At 37.6% G+C, this 14,963-nt stretch overlaps 1 long non-coding RNA gene across 2 annotated transcripts; it reads right to left on the bottom strand.

Annotated features, from left to right (window-relative positions):
* Window positions 1–35: 35 nt before the first annotated feature.
* Window positions 36–14,504, bottom strand: LOC121900830. 2 transcript variants are annotated; one of them, XR_006097101.1, is made up of 4 exons: window positions 14,308–14,504; window positions 14,041–14,131; window positions 13,371–13,499; window positions 36–324 (listed from the first exon to the last, which is right to left on the bottom strand). It is a non-coding gene; the product is annotated as an uncharacterized LOC121900830 (long non-coding RNA). The 2 variants fall into 2 exon arrangements; XR_006097100.1 differs by lacking the exon at window positions 36–324 and having other exon boundaries at window positions 11,899–13,499.
* Window positions 14,505–14,963: the final 459 nt, after the last annotated feature.

Genomic DNA, 14,963 nt, shown 5'->3' on the forward strand with positions numbered 1-14,963 from the left:
TTAATACACTAAATAAAAAACATTTTTATGTGTGGTCTATAGATAGTGTATATGTTATGTATGTGATACTAATGACTGTTTCTAAACAGACCTTTTTGATGTGTCATAGCAGGAACAGTAACACCTTGCACCTGTGCTTTTCCTGCTGCGTCATGTCATTTCTCTTCTGTGAAAAAGTTCTGGGCCCCGTTCCTAAGCGGATAAGTGAGTTAGCTCGATTTGACTGTTGATTACTTGACACAAGGCTGGATTTTTCAGTTCTTCAAAGCAGGCTTAAAATTTATCTACAGCTGTTGTCAGAGCGCCAACTCCTCAAGGCCAAACCTGCAAAAGTGCAAGCGTATTCACTGTTAGATAGATCATAACCAAGTTGTTCTAGGGTAAACCCCAAATATGAAATCATTGTCAGATATAAATGACTGCTTTTCTAAAATGTATGGTGAAAATGTTGATATAATAATGACTGAGAATGTGCGGGTTCTTGAGAAACAACTGCGATCTGTTGGTGTAATTATTACAATTGAATGAATCAAAAACCTACATACAATAAACATATTATATAAAATGAAATAAAATAATTACACTTAAAAAAAGAACCAATCCATATTTAGTTTGGAATATGGTGTACTATGTGAGAAAAAAGACCAAAAAACACAGATAATGTTTTGACATGTTACATTAGGAAAGAACTGGTATAAAAAATTAATGACAACTGAATTCTATTTACTTTATTTCATTACTTGGATATCAGGATCTTGGTTTTGTACATGCTGGCTCACTGTCATACTATCATAGCATACTGGGAATACAATAGAGCCATCATTAATATTATCAGTAACAGCTGTGTTTTTTCTACTATGATAAGTCAAAAAGTGAAAACAGTGAAAACTCAAAGTATTTCACCATGCGTACACAATCTATAAATCGGCGCCAAGGTCTCTGAAGCCATAAGCATAACAAAACCTCCCTTTTCCCGATGGACACAGACTCACCACTGGTCTTGATTAACTGAAATAAACCTCTTTCAGCTTGCCCCAGAACGTCCTCCCACGGGTTTAACTCAAAACTCACTTGATAATAATAAAAATAAGATCAAATAAAATAAAGTGAAACTAGAATGCATAGAATGCATAACATATGCTGGAAGATAAAACCCACTGAGACATTAAAATAAAATGCATACTGAATAATAATAATAATAACAAAGTTAAAACATAGATTACTTAGAATGTATTAAAAGAAGTGCAGTAGTGCATAAGTACGAGGCAGACCGAGAGAAAAGCTAGATAAAGGCTAACGTGAGGAGTTAAGCTTTTAGCTTTCTTTTAATAATATTTAGTGAGCTGGGTCCCTGATATCTATCGGTGGTGTGTTGGATAGCTTTGGGGCGTAATTGAAAAAGGCTGCATTCCCAATTTTCTTTCAGCTGTTGCTGCGAATCTCCAATAAACCAGCAGCAGATGATTGCAGTGTTCTTGAAGGCAAATGGTTAACAAGGGAGTTAGCAATGTAGCTTGGTCCTAGCCCATTAAGGGCTTTGTATATAAAGAGGAAGACCGTAAAGTCAATTCTATATGTTACAGGAAGCCCATGCAGAGCAGCAAGAACTGGACTAATGTGTTCTCTCCTTTTGGTTCTGGTTAATAGCTGAGCTGCAGAGTTTTGAATGAACTGAAGTCTTGCAGTGATTTTTTTTTGGGGGGGGCCAGTAAAACGCATATTACAGTAATCTAGTCAGCTTGAAATGAAGGCATGAATCGGTTCTCCAACATGGTTAATGGTTGTACTTTGTCTCTGCTTCTAAGGTGTAAAAATGATGTTTTCATCATCTTGTTAATGTGGGACCTGAAGCTTAGATCTGAATCTAAGATAACACCAAGATTGTAACCTCAGATTTAAACCAGGGAGTTAATTTCCCCATATTATTATACAGCATTTGTCTTTTTGTTTTGGGGCAGACTAGTAGGATTTCAGTTTTGTCCTCATTTAACTTTAAGAAATTATTGCTCATCCCTTTATTTATTCCCAGAAGACTGGTAGTAATGGCGTTTATAGCTGCAGCATCATTTGGTTCAGCAGAGATGTACAGTTGTGTGTCATCCACATAACTATGGAGGCATACATTGTGCTCTTTGATGATGTCACCAAGTGGCAGAAGGTATAGTGAGAATAATAATGGACCAAGGCAGCTCCCTTGTGGAACCCCAAAGCAGTTGTCATGATCTCCAAGACTGACGTGAAACTTTCTCCCTTTGATGTATGTTTTGAACCAGTTTAACACACAGTTAGAAAGACCAACCCACTTTTCAAGATGATTGATTAGGATATCATGGTCAATCATCTAAGAGAGGTCTAAGAGAATAAGAAATTAGACCTAATTTTCAGAGTTTAGTCTGAGGTGGCTGATTATTTTAGTAAGAGCAGTTTCAGTGCTGTGGTATGTTCTAAAGCCTGACTGAAATTCCTCCAGGACATTTTTTTTTTTAAGAAAGGAGTTTATTTGGACTAAAACTATCTTTTCAAGTATGTTACTAATGAATGGATGGTTGGATATCGGCCAATAAATGGTCAGTGCATTACTATCTAGGTTGGGTTTCTTTAGTAATGGTTTAACAAGAGCTGTTTTGAAGGCATCTGGAAAGATGCCTGTTTGAAGAGATGTATTTATAATGTTCAGGACATGACTGGAAATACTGTTGAACACCCGCTTGAAAAATGTTGTAGGTACAGGGTCAATACATGAGGTGGAGGAGTTACATTCAGTGACACTCTTGCAAAGCTCAGTTTAAGTTAAAAATGCAATGTTAAGTTGTTGTTCAATATTATTATGAGCCATTACATGCATTCGAAAAATGGCATCTCTGAAGGACACCTTCTTAACATTTTTGAAATCAAATAATTTCTCAAAAGTAAAATATGTGTTTGCAGATTTACTTTGATGGCTCGGTAATAAGGCAAGTAGGCTTTAATAAAACAAAAAAAACAAAAAACTGGTTTTGAAGAAGAAGAAACCAGTAGCTGGTATTTTTGTAAGTTTATTTGGCTCATTAAATCTAATTTAATGCTTTTGATTCAATCCTAGATATGAGACTATGAGACTGTATGACAAAAATGTGTTCTCTCCTGTGATGTGAAGGCTCTTTAGAGACCATTATATAAATATCCAGCATTTTTTGTGCGTCTAATTATAGCCGCAACTGATGACGATGTGGCTGATTTTTAAGACACACAGCAATGCAGATAATTTCCGGGCTTTAGATCACTTTGGATTCACACTGATGGATGGCTGCTGGAAGCAGTGGGGGAGACACAGCTTCAAAGCCAGTTATCTCAGGTGGTTCTCTCACTGGTTTGAAGTCTGTTGTAATTTGCAGGGGTTTATGTCTTACTTCAAGCCGTGAAATAAAAGCATTCACACACTCTGAGTCCCACATGTGCTTCGAGCTACGCATAGTACGAAGCCCCGACTGCACCATGTACAGCCATTCTCTTATTCCTTTCTGATGTTTAACCATTTCACATGATGAAAGCAGTCAGTGTGGAAATGCGGGTTCAGAGACTCAAATCGCCCACAGTATTCCCCATCACACGCTTTGACAGCAATGATGATGATGTTTCCTGCCAGAGATGTCCAAAAATTGCAAATTGCTTCTTTTTGACTTGAATAGTGGAATGAATGCACGCATCAAGTGGAAATTCTAAGCCGGATCAGAAAGATTTCTCAACTTCATGTTTTCCAAGATGCTGTTATCTGACATCACTTCAGCATAAAGAAAAAATAAGCAGCACAGAATTACTTTCAACATGTTTATTATGTTAGAAATGTACTTTAAAAATCAAATGCAGTATAATAAATTGCATAAACATATCAATTGGGAATATAAAGCTGCACTGTGTGTTAGCCCTGTTATATTCTGTTGAGTCCTGTTCAAGTTGTACTCTTCCTCTCCAGCACACTGCAACCCTAAACATAAGGGGAAAATACTGCTATTTAGCTAGGACTGACATACTGTAACATTAGTGGTTGCATGGAAAACACTATTTTTTTTGCTAGTTAAATGAAATCTCACAAGTATCGATGTTTCATTCTTTTCTTTTCTCATATCTGAGCTGAACCATGATAACATACTAATACTGTAATTACACCCTACCAGCAGGGAATTTCCCCTCTTAACATTTAATGGAATGGAACATAAGCCCCATCATGCACCAAAGTGTCTGGTGTTTTGCTTTTGTCATTATTCTTCTGCATAATGATTTGGTTTGGAATTATCTGCGCATTACGCCAATCAAAGGCAACGTCTGTGTGGAATGTTTTTTTTTGCTTCACAACTCTGTGTAAGTCAGAGCGAGCCAACACTTTTATTCAGATTCACTCTGATGCCAAAAATGTGATATTTTCATTGAACTACAGGTCCAACTGGGAACAGAGGGAAAGGGGTGAATCAAATTTCTTCATGCTCAGACAGCCATTAGGTGCATCTTTATCCATCCAACAAAACAAAGCAGAGGAATAAAGAAGTCAAAGTGCAAGACTAGTGTAGACAACATCATTTTGCATGGGCGTAGATTTGGGTATGGATGGTAGGGACAAGTCTCTACCAATATCAAGGTGTTGCTGGATTGTCCTTACCAATATTTTTTACCCGTTTCAAACAATCTATCCACTTTAACTCTACATAATGTTAAAGGTAAGATCTCTGCAGAGTTGTGTGTTTTCTGCAAAAAAAAAGGTGCACTATTATGATAAAGAGTGAAAGAGCAGGATATGGGGGATACTAAACCTGATGATCTGGCAACCATCTACTTCAAACTGTACGCACTGTTGACTAGCAGCAGCCCGGCAGCAGCAGCATCAGTACTGGAGTCAGTGAGGCGGAGAATCTGAAGTGGTTAGTATTTATAGTTTAAATTTTCCAAATGTCACAGAATTGAAAACAGCTTTACAAAACTAAGATAATTTGATGTTATACTTAACTTCAGGCATTAGGTGTTGTTGGCTAATTTGTGATTGCTTCATCAGGTCCTTTTTTAAAGAAGAACCAAAGTGTCAGTAACAGTTGAGCTTAGTTAATAAGAATGTTCTGTAATCAATCCAAACATTAATCTTTGAAATTAGTGGGAGAAATATTTACTATTTAATGCCATCTTTGCTCTGTTCCATGAGTGGATCAAGAGCAGAGTTATTATTGCATATGCGTCATTAAGACATGAACATTATTTATAAGCTAAATTAGCCATATCTCGTCCAACAGAACTGTTTGTGACTGTCAGGCATCACTTTATTATGAAAATCCTGTCAGCAGGAGCCTGAGAAGCACAGACACACAGCTGCAGCCTCTCAGGTCAACTCTGATGACAGTGAAAGATCTTAGCCATGAGTTCAGGAGTTGAATGACAAATAATACAAATAGAATTTTTTTGAGATGATTTAAAGACAGGTTTGAGCATCGTTGTCATGAAACTCTTGAGTCGTGTCGCCCAAATCCACAAACCGAAAGAAAGGCAGAATCTCAGGAGAGGTTTTCTATACATTTATTTTATTGTAACATTTATTGTGACAGTCTATGATATGTTATTTTTAAATATTAATTTTGGTCTCAGATGTATGTTTAAGTAGTCTATCAATAAAATAAAATGTAGAAATCAGAGAAAAAAAACATTTTGCAGAGTCAGACTCTTTACGTGTTTGTGTGTGTCTGTGTGTGTGCGCACATGTGCCTATAAAAGATACAACAGTGATAGAGAGCACACACACACACACACACATATACAATTATTTTGGCTGTCCAGCAAAAAATTTCCTACCAAAGTTAAAACTAAACCTATGTCCTTGTATTTTTGAAATGATTTAAGGTTGTGCATCATTTGATCACCTTTATTATATTATCAACAGACCGGGATTGACAACATATCCGTATTTCTGCAGGTGTTAATGGGGTATTAAACTCGGCACAGGCGGTAAATAAAGGAAAGGAATTCCCATTTATCATAAAAGCCAATATGTTATGTTTGCCACAAAGAATTTAAAAAGAAAAAGATTTACTTTGACTTTTTGTTGCTTTGGTGATACAAACTGTCTCCGACCTCTCACACTGATCATCAGACGCTCAGACTGGAGCTCACTGATAGCAGCTCTGTGATGTTTGGGACATGACTAAATGATGAGGTGTTTCTATCTGTGCTGAGAGGAGTTAGATCTTGGCCTTTAAAACAGAAAACAGAAATCCAAACCATTTAGCTTTATAGCCAGAACAAAACCATTCATTTTCTGTATTTTTCATTCAAATTCATAGCAATATTCACTCAAACCAAATGATTGCAGAAACTTAAGAAGTGTATGTAAATATATTTTTCATATCTTTAGTCCATGCAAAGGGTGCAAGTCTTTCTTTTGCAATAATGAAATAACCATGATACATGCATGAGACAATCTTATGAAGAAATACTGTAACAATTACACAATATTATCATATATCTCATCTATTTACAACATTCTCAACTAAAAAAAAACTGAAATAGACACATAAAATCTTACAAACAAGACAATAGTGACAATGTAACAAAAAAAACAGAAAAAACAAACATGTCATTCCAAATATAGTTGTGGGGAATTCAGACATATGGCTCCACTACAGGCCAGGCAGCAATCAACACTGTTGCACCACTGCAGCAACTCTGAGAGGCTAACAGAGTTGAGGTGGCACTTAATGTGAAACGTTCATGTGTTTTAGGCCGTAGTGAAAGCATGCATTGAGTTCTAAGGTTTTGGTCTTCAGAGTTGGTTTCAATCAATTCACTAGCTTAAGAACAATGAAAGCGTCTTTTTGAAGAATCCAACTCCAAATGAATGTTAATGTTGTTTCAATTCATCCGCTGTCTTTACTGGAGGATTAGCAGAAGATTCTATTGGTAAAAACTATCAAGTTTTGTGGGTATTCAAAACACTTTTTGAGTGTGTGAAGTGTTGGAATTGTCACGACATTTGGATCTGTTTACATACAGAAAATCGTCCCTCTCAAAGTAAAATCCAAGATATTATAACGGATCATACTTGTTAATTCAAACCTGCATTAACTTATGTTTGGCCAGTACTAGCTGTAAAACAACTAATATATTTTAAGTTGATTTGATGAGCATGTTAGCAGTAACAGTTGCCTTTTCAAGCATCCAGTTATGGAACAACAATAGCATTCACTTGGAGTTGTGTTTCTTCACTTTCCTTTTTACTCTGTTTTTGGTCTCAACCACCTCCTAAAGGAAATATCGTATCTAGCTCTTGAGCTGCTAAATGCTTCACTATGTTCACAAGATAGTGCTGCCATTCGGTGCTAAGCAATGAAGCCGCTGAGAGTGGTGAGACTGAACCAAAACAGTAAAGTCGGGGGCCTGAAAACCAAAACAATGAGCTGAAAGACGCTTTCTCTGTAGAGACGAAGAGAACTTCAGAGTCAGTGATAACTGTGTGTGAGTTCATCACTATGAGCAACACCTTTCACATATGAGTAGTCATGTGATCCACTATTGTCAAAATTATTATAACTCATATTTAAAATGCTAAATCAGTAATTTGTTTCCTTGCATTCTTTTATTAAAATAGTAACAACAGTCCACTTAAATGAATGGATGTTTGTGGCTCTACCCTCCTTCACATAAATGTGAACTATATTTGTGCAGTTTGTACCAAGATCACATGAAATTCCCATGTGTATTACTGACATTAGATAACATATGTACTTCTAAGTCAATTCAGTCTTTTTTTTCATATCTGGACATACAGTTGCACTACAGAGTCATCCATTCCACAGCTGTTGGGCTAAACAACTACTAACCTTCGTGTCTCCCACTGTAATGAAGCACTTTGCACAATACGTTTGATATCACATCAAAGAGAAACATTAACATACCGCAATTGATGCAAGTAACACTGAGCAAACAGTTAAATAACACAGCCTGTATGCCACCTTGTTTTCCATCAAACAAACCAAATTGTGATAATAGTTCAATTCTAATGGTGAAAATGAGACAACAAATTCAATTCTAAAGTGTGATATCCACCTTTTGAAAACTGTTATGTCTTATATTGACATTAATAGTGAGTAGAACCTCAACTTCTTTTGTTTTGTACACTGTTTAATTTATAGCTACTTTATCACGTAAGACAGTGTTTACGTCTAAATCTTATTATAATTCAAACAGTGGAACAATTTGTGTTCTTCACATGATGGGCTTACGAGTCTCAAGTAGCATCATTTCTCTCCTCAAGAGGCAGATGTTCTGTGATTTGAGAGTCACAATATTTCTGCAATCAGCTTTGCTTTTATTGTTCAGCATAGTGTTGTTTCTCCTCAGCTTAGTCCTAGCTGCAGTTCCCAACAGAGCAATCTGCATGGCTCTTTGAAAATGTACTTCATAGTTCACCACACAAGCTGCAATCAGACACAATTCCCAAAGTGACCCAGGGAGTCGCAGCCCTTTCTCCGGCAGAAAGAAAGCACTCATGCAAACTCATAATGCCTTAATAGTGGCACTAAAACATAATGTTAAAGGATGAAAAGTGAAAGAGCGCTGTCTGCACAGAATGTGGTGGGTGAAGGTGACAATATTTTCATCATCTCAATGCCAGATCCTCAGAGAAAACATTCCTTTAGAAACTTAAAGTAGGCAATGAGACATGGTGCCCTAGCCTGGCAGAGGCAGCCGTGAAATTTAGAAGAACTCAAATGAAAAGACGAGTTATTCAGTTCATATCACAATAAATGTCTGAAACATGAAGGAGTTTTGAAGGTTATTGACATTCATGTGGCCTACCTACAGTGTACTTGAGCTGAATATTTTTGAGAACAAATGTTTAGGGGTATAAGTTATTTTTATGCACATTATGCTGCCTTGCCAGAGGAGGTAAGTGAATCTAATTTAGCGGCAATAAAACTAAATTAATGGACTACAAGCATCGGAGCACATAAAGAACTAATTCCATCTGAAAGTTACATTAACACGGGGAATATGTAATTGCGAAAAGGGTCTATAAAAATAGTGATTTGGTCGGCCAAATGCAAATGTGTCCCTCAATCAACTCCTGCCAAGTTCTGTTCAGGCGTGACATGAGAACTGGATCCGAGGAAAGCTATTTTCCCCCCAAATCATCAGATTTCAGAATAGCCCTGAAGTGAATAGAATATTTTGGATAATAGAGTAGAAAGATAAGACTTCCTCAATTTAACTTTAGACTTTGTAAACAGCTTCGAGAATTACCTGCAAACATCCTCATAGTTACTGCTGTGCTGTGTTCATCCTGTTCAATTGCCTTTAAAGCTGCGCTATTATGTGCAGTGTGGAAGGTGTTGCCGTTAGAGAGAGTCCCACAGAGAATTATCATTTACCTTTCTGCTTGATGGAGCTGTTTAGCCTCTTTTAGTTCATTGTTTTGTTTTGTTTTTTTTCAACCAGCAAACTCTCTTTTGTGCAAGCAACCTCATTTCCAGTCGCAGCAGGAAGCTGTTTTGTAGCTGAGAAGCTCTAATAAAACCACGGTACACTACCCGTTCAGTACCAGACAGCAGACAGACAGAGTTAACTAGCTGGGAAAGTCAACCATGGAGTTTATATTTATTTTATTGGTTTAATGATTTATTTAACAGGAACATTGCACATTAATAAACAAAGACATATTCTTCTGAGAAAAGAGAAAAGAGTAAATATTAACCTGAAATCCATCATGTTGCCAGAACCGCAACTAATATAGTTGAAACATTATAGTGGTTTTTCACCTCACTGTTATAGGTTTTTTGGCCTACAAATTTACTGCTTTGGTTAACTTTCAGCACTCTCATCACTCTGTTTCCATACACAGGCAGTTTTCTTCAGTGAAAAAGCTCTGATAAACTACCTGCCCAGCAACAAACGTCAGACAGACAAACCAATCAGCTGGTGAACACGGTGGAACATTTAGATATTTCCCTCAATAGGTGGTGAATACCGAAATAAGAGCTAAAAAAAGAAAAGAGTGGATAATGGACTAGCGTTTGTCGGGCAGCCAGAAGCATGACTCCAAATGAATGCTAATATTAATCCCTTGGATGTGTAAATAGGTAACTATTAATACGTTAGCCATAGCAACTTTTTAAACTGATAATATCTCAGATATCGTGTTTTAAACTTCTTCCACTGCTCCCAAGTGAAAAAATAAATCAATGAATGCAGCTTGATACAGTAATATCAAATAAAAAAATACACTTTCCACTTGTCTTATCTTGTGTCCCTGCATGGACTATTTTGCTAACATTTTGTATATGTCAAAATATGTGAGAATCCTCTTTTTCGTTCTGTAAAATGTTGTATTTTTAGTGACTCATCCTCCACATGTGGGCAAGTACTTAAATTTAATCCATTCAAATGTGACATGGGTCCAACAGTCAACTCCTCCCAGTAGCTAGCGGCTGTAAATTGCAAAACATTAGAGTCGCTGTAGTCGATGTCCAAGTGTCTGTAATTAATTATTCCTCCTTCTTTTTCCGGCTCCTTATCCAACAGAGCCGGTGAGCCAGGTGTGGGTGAGTGTGTGTCTCCAGTGACTCTATGCTTGCTAAATGATGCAATTTTGAGCAAATCAAATCTGTGAACAATATTATCAAATCCCGCCTGAAATTATAGTTTTTGACAAGAATTGGAATTTTTAGACAAGTTAAAGATGAACCATCATTTCACATTTCACCGTTTCATAATAAGCTGCATTATACAACTGAAAGACAATGCAGACACTTGTGTTATTATAGCTGCTTTGTATTAAAGAAAGCTTGTCTGGAGTAACATTGATCAAACTTTTAAAAAGAGCTTTAGGAACTCTGATCTGAAAACTGAGCTATTTCAGCTCCGGGCTTTCAAAGCTCTGTCAGTGGCGGCAGGATGCACCACACAGCCTTTACAGTTCTCATTAGGACTCAAAGCTCATTTCTCAGATCTCTTCTCACTCTTTAAAAGAACAGGAGAATGAAATTTGAGGCTTAAAGGAAAGACTCCAGTAACCAAAATATGCTAACCTCATTTCTTTAGAAAATAAAAACACATGTCTCTTTTTGTTCCTGCTCTCTTATCCACCACTCTTTGAACATCACAGCTTGCCCTCTTGCCCAACCTACTTATGCATGCCAGAAAAAAAAAGTATTTTGTTTCCATTTCTATTCCAATTGCTTATGATAGCAGGAGCGCCGTGGTTTCCTCTGGGGCCAAGAAATGCTCATTTGAAAAATCGCCCAGACATGCATGGAGGTTGCCAACCTCAATTTTTGATGCAGTAGCTCATTTTGTGTGTCTTCCTCAGGAGTCACAGCCCTGCCCCACCGGAGGCCTGGCCACGCTATAGCCAGCCAATTATCAAGGCCTTTTCCCTGCACCTGCCCACTGCATCCCTGTGTGTAGGTCTGCAGCTCCACTCCAGGCCAGGGAGCAATCAAAGCTGATGCCCCACTACAGCTCAACTCTGAGAGGCTAACAGAGGCTGTGGCGGCATTTAATTAGAAAAGTTCAAGTGTTTTAGGCTGTGTTGAAAGCATGCATTGTGTTCCAAGGTTTGGTCTTCAGAATGAGTAAGATTCAATCAATTCACTATCTTAGCTACTTTTTAAAAATCGTCCAAATAATTTTCACCAACTGTCTTGAATAGAGGACTAAGAAAAAAAAGATGAAATAAATGCAAGATTGTTTTGGTGAAATCTGTGAAGCTTCATAGACAACTCAAAACACTTTTTGTGCGTGTGAATTTTCATTGAATTTGGCTGTTTTTACCTGCACAAAAGAATCCCATCCCAAAGTTCAAACTAATAAAGTAAAATATAGGACGGCCTTGTTAACTTTTTTCTTTTATTAAATTAATTGCAACAGTGGAGCTAAACACACAGATGTTTTAAGGTTTTGGATAATTACATACAGAAAAAAAAAACAGGTAGGCTATGTATTACATTATATATACAGATTCATCTAGTTAAAGGCAGCCAAATTATGCTGTTCTCCAGTTTTATAGAATTTACATGAAAATGTGTTTTTGAATTTCATTCTCTGCACAAACCAGAACTTGAAAATATCGCAGAAGCAATTTCCGTTCCCTGCTAAACGCAATCTGTAATTACCCCTCTCCCAAACCACTCACTGTATTTCCTGTTTTCTGCTTCCTCTCTGCCTCCAAACTCTCTCCTTTACCATCTCCATCATTTATTGTTACTAAACTTTTACTCTTTTTTTCTCTGATAAAATTTGGAAAATTCCATGTATCTTTCTGTCTGACTGCAACTAATGGAGTAAGTAATGTGCCGGATGCTGCCTGACTAACAATTGCATTATGAGGCATCTGCTCGGGGGATGGAGAGATCTTGTAGCGAGAGAGAGAGCACAGACACTGTGACTTTCCAAAAAACTGTTCATCGCTTCAGGTGAAATGCACAACAAGTGCGCTCATATAGTGCTCATATACACAGACTAACACAATGTCAGGGCAACAAACGAGGGCTCGAGTTAATATTAGTGTATATCACCAGTTCTGAAATGTCTCAAAAGCCAAATAACTCTCTCTGTGGTGTATTTCACTTTTACTAGAAGCCGTTTTCAGAGATTTGGTTCTTTTGCAAGTCACAATGATCTAGTGCAGTGATCAAAACAAGCTAACTGATGAGCACTGTCCTGGATGTAAATTGGTAAGCCTTTTTTGCTCCAGCCACTAGAGAAGCAGGAGATTGAGTGTCGAGGAGATAAGAGGAACAAGTTGTCAGCGTGAGGAGCGGCTGGGAGATAAACTGATTGGAGTCTAGATTGGATGTAGAAATGGTTTGCATAAATAGTTTCTGTCATTCACATTTCAGTTTGACTGCATGAGCAGAGTCCCAAACATGTACAACACTTCTGCTTTCTTAGCATGTTCTCTGTATGACATGTGACTTTTTTTTACCAAGTCCCTTTTGATTGAGGGCTTTCAAAGTAAAAGAGCTTCTGACAGTCATGATGAAGGACCACTGGTCTTGGTCATTTAACAGTGAATATTAGTTTTAAGGACATATGTCACTGTATTTTGTCAAGGAGCTTACATATTTTGTATTTAAATAATTTCAGCATAGTAGTTTTTTGCAAATTGACAAATTCTAAAAGTGGCAGCCATTTCTGATACAATGAATTTGATCAAAGATTGATTTTAAACAACATCAAACCATTATCAGAAAAACAAAATTTCAAAGTACTAATACAGAATAATCTAGGCTTTTGGTGTCTAGTCATATGTCAAATATCAAAATTGTACATTTATGGGAATATATTGTTAAATAAATCGTGTTCTCATGCACAACCAAGCCAAACACCTGAGCCCACTCATGCACTGGAGTACAGACCTGACTCATGGCTCATTCATCAGCCAGGAATCCTGCTGAGTCATAGGTGACTGCCAATTCACTTCCTGTAAACACTGCTGATCAGCATGGCATCTGCATGAAGGTCTGACACAAGTTTATCATCCAAAACTGTGAAAATCAGAGAAATGTCAGAGCGCATCCAGGTGTGCAACACCGTCATGCACGGTTAGATGTTACGTAGATGCATACGGAAGGATATCTAAGACTCGGTTTATAATGCATTAATTTGATATTGTCCTTTTCATATCTTTTTTGCATTTTCTTTTAAAAACTGATCACACTTGTAGTTGTTTTTCCTAAACTTTAACATGAAAAAGAAGGTCTTATAGTGTAGTTGAGTTTCACTCTTAAGCCAGTAGGAGGAACATCAAACATGTGCTATAATGAGGGAAACAGTTTCATTTAAACACAGTTCTGCTTGGTCAAACTGGAATTTAAAACACTTTGAAAAGTGACACAGTCTGTTTAAATTTGCTGCACAAGGTGGACTCATAATCAATCCTTAAGTCATGTGTCTGGACCCTGGCCATTTGGCTTTTATATTTATCAAAAGATGGGCAGCATGACATATTATCTTGACAGTGGAGAAGTGTAATGAGTTGCAATATATTGTGATGCTGTGTAATAGAAAACAATATTCAGTCAATACCTGCACAGTAATGCCTTGGCAAGATTTCGTATTGATACGGTCTCAGTGTTGATGGATGTGTAAGAAGAATCAGTCTCTGCAGCTGATGACACTTGGAAAGAGATGATTATTAATGATGTAAAGTAGTTAAAAGCCTTCGCATAGATTTGCAGCTGAACTGACCCTCCGGAGATTTAATGAGATTCTCTTTAAGAAAGCAGAATTATACTCAGAGAAGACAAAAGTGCAAAATATAATTTTAGTGCAATTTATATATTTTTGACTTACCTACAAGTGTCATGCCCTCCACCTCTGCCTGCCCCTCCATCTAGCCTGCAGCCACTCTCTCTCTCTCTCTCTCTCTCTCTCTTGCTCTCTCCCCCTCCTTGTCTGTCTGTGTGTGTGTGTCTAATTGCAGGAGTAGAGACAGGTGTGCGGGAGTCAAGCAACCAGCTGCCACTCATCATGATTAGCCCTGCCATAAATACCTGGTGCAGAATCCACCTCGTTGTAAAATTGTAGACTCTGTTCATGCAGTTAGTCACACTTCCAGCCCATTTTGGTTCTTGTTACTGTTCTGTTAGAAATCTGCATTTTGTCTAATACCTGTTTCCCTGTGTCTTTGTTTAACCTCTGCCTGACTCCAGCCTCATGTCTCCAGACCTTCTGCCTCATCTGTCTCCCTCATCGGCTCTGCACAGTTCCCTGCTCTCTGGATACCACTCCGCCTGGCTCACCTCAGTATTTCCCCAGCCCCACTTGGCCCGTCTTTCTGCCTGAGCCTCCGCCCCAGGTTTCCAGCTACCTGCCCAACAATAAACTGTCTTTCAAATTTACTCACTGTTTCTGTGTTCTGACAGACAAACAGACACAAAATTTTTAATTTCATAATAGGACAACTAAATGTCTTCATCCTGTTTATGTGGCCATGATACAAGTTGCTC

The sequence above is a fragment of the Thunnus maccoyii genome, chromosome 7 (genome assembly GCF_910596095.1).
Source record: "Thunnus maccoyii chromosome 7, fThuMac1.1, whole genome shotgun sequence".
Taxonomy (NCBI): Eukaryota; Metazoa; Chordata; class Actinopteri; order Scombriformes; family Scombridae; genus Thunnus; species Thunnus maccoyii.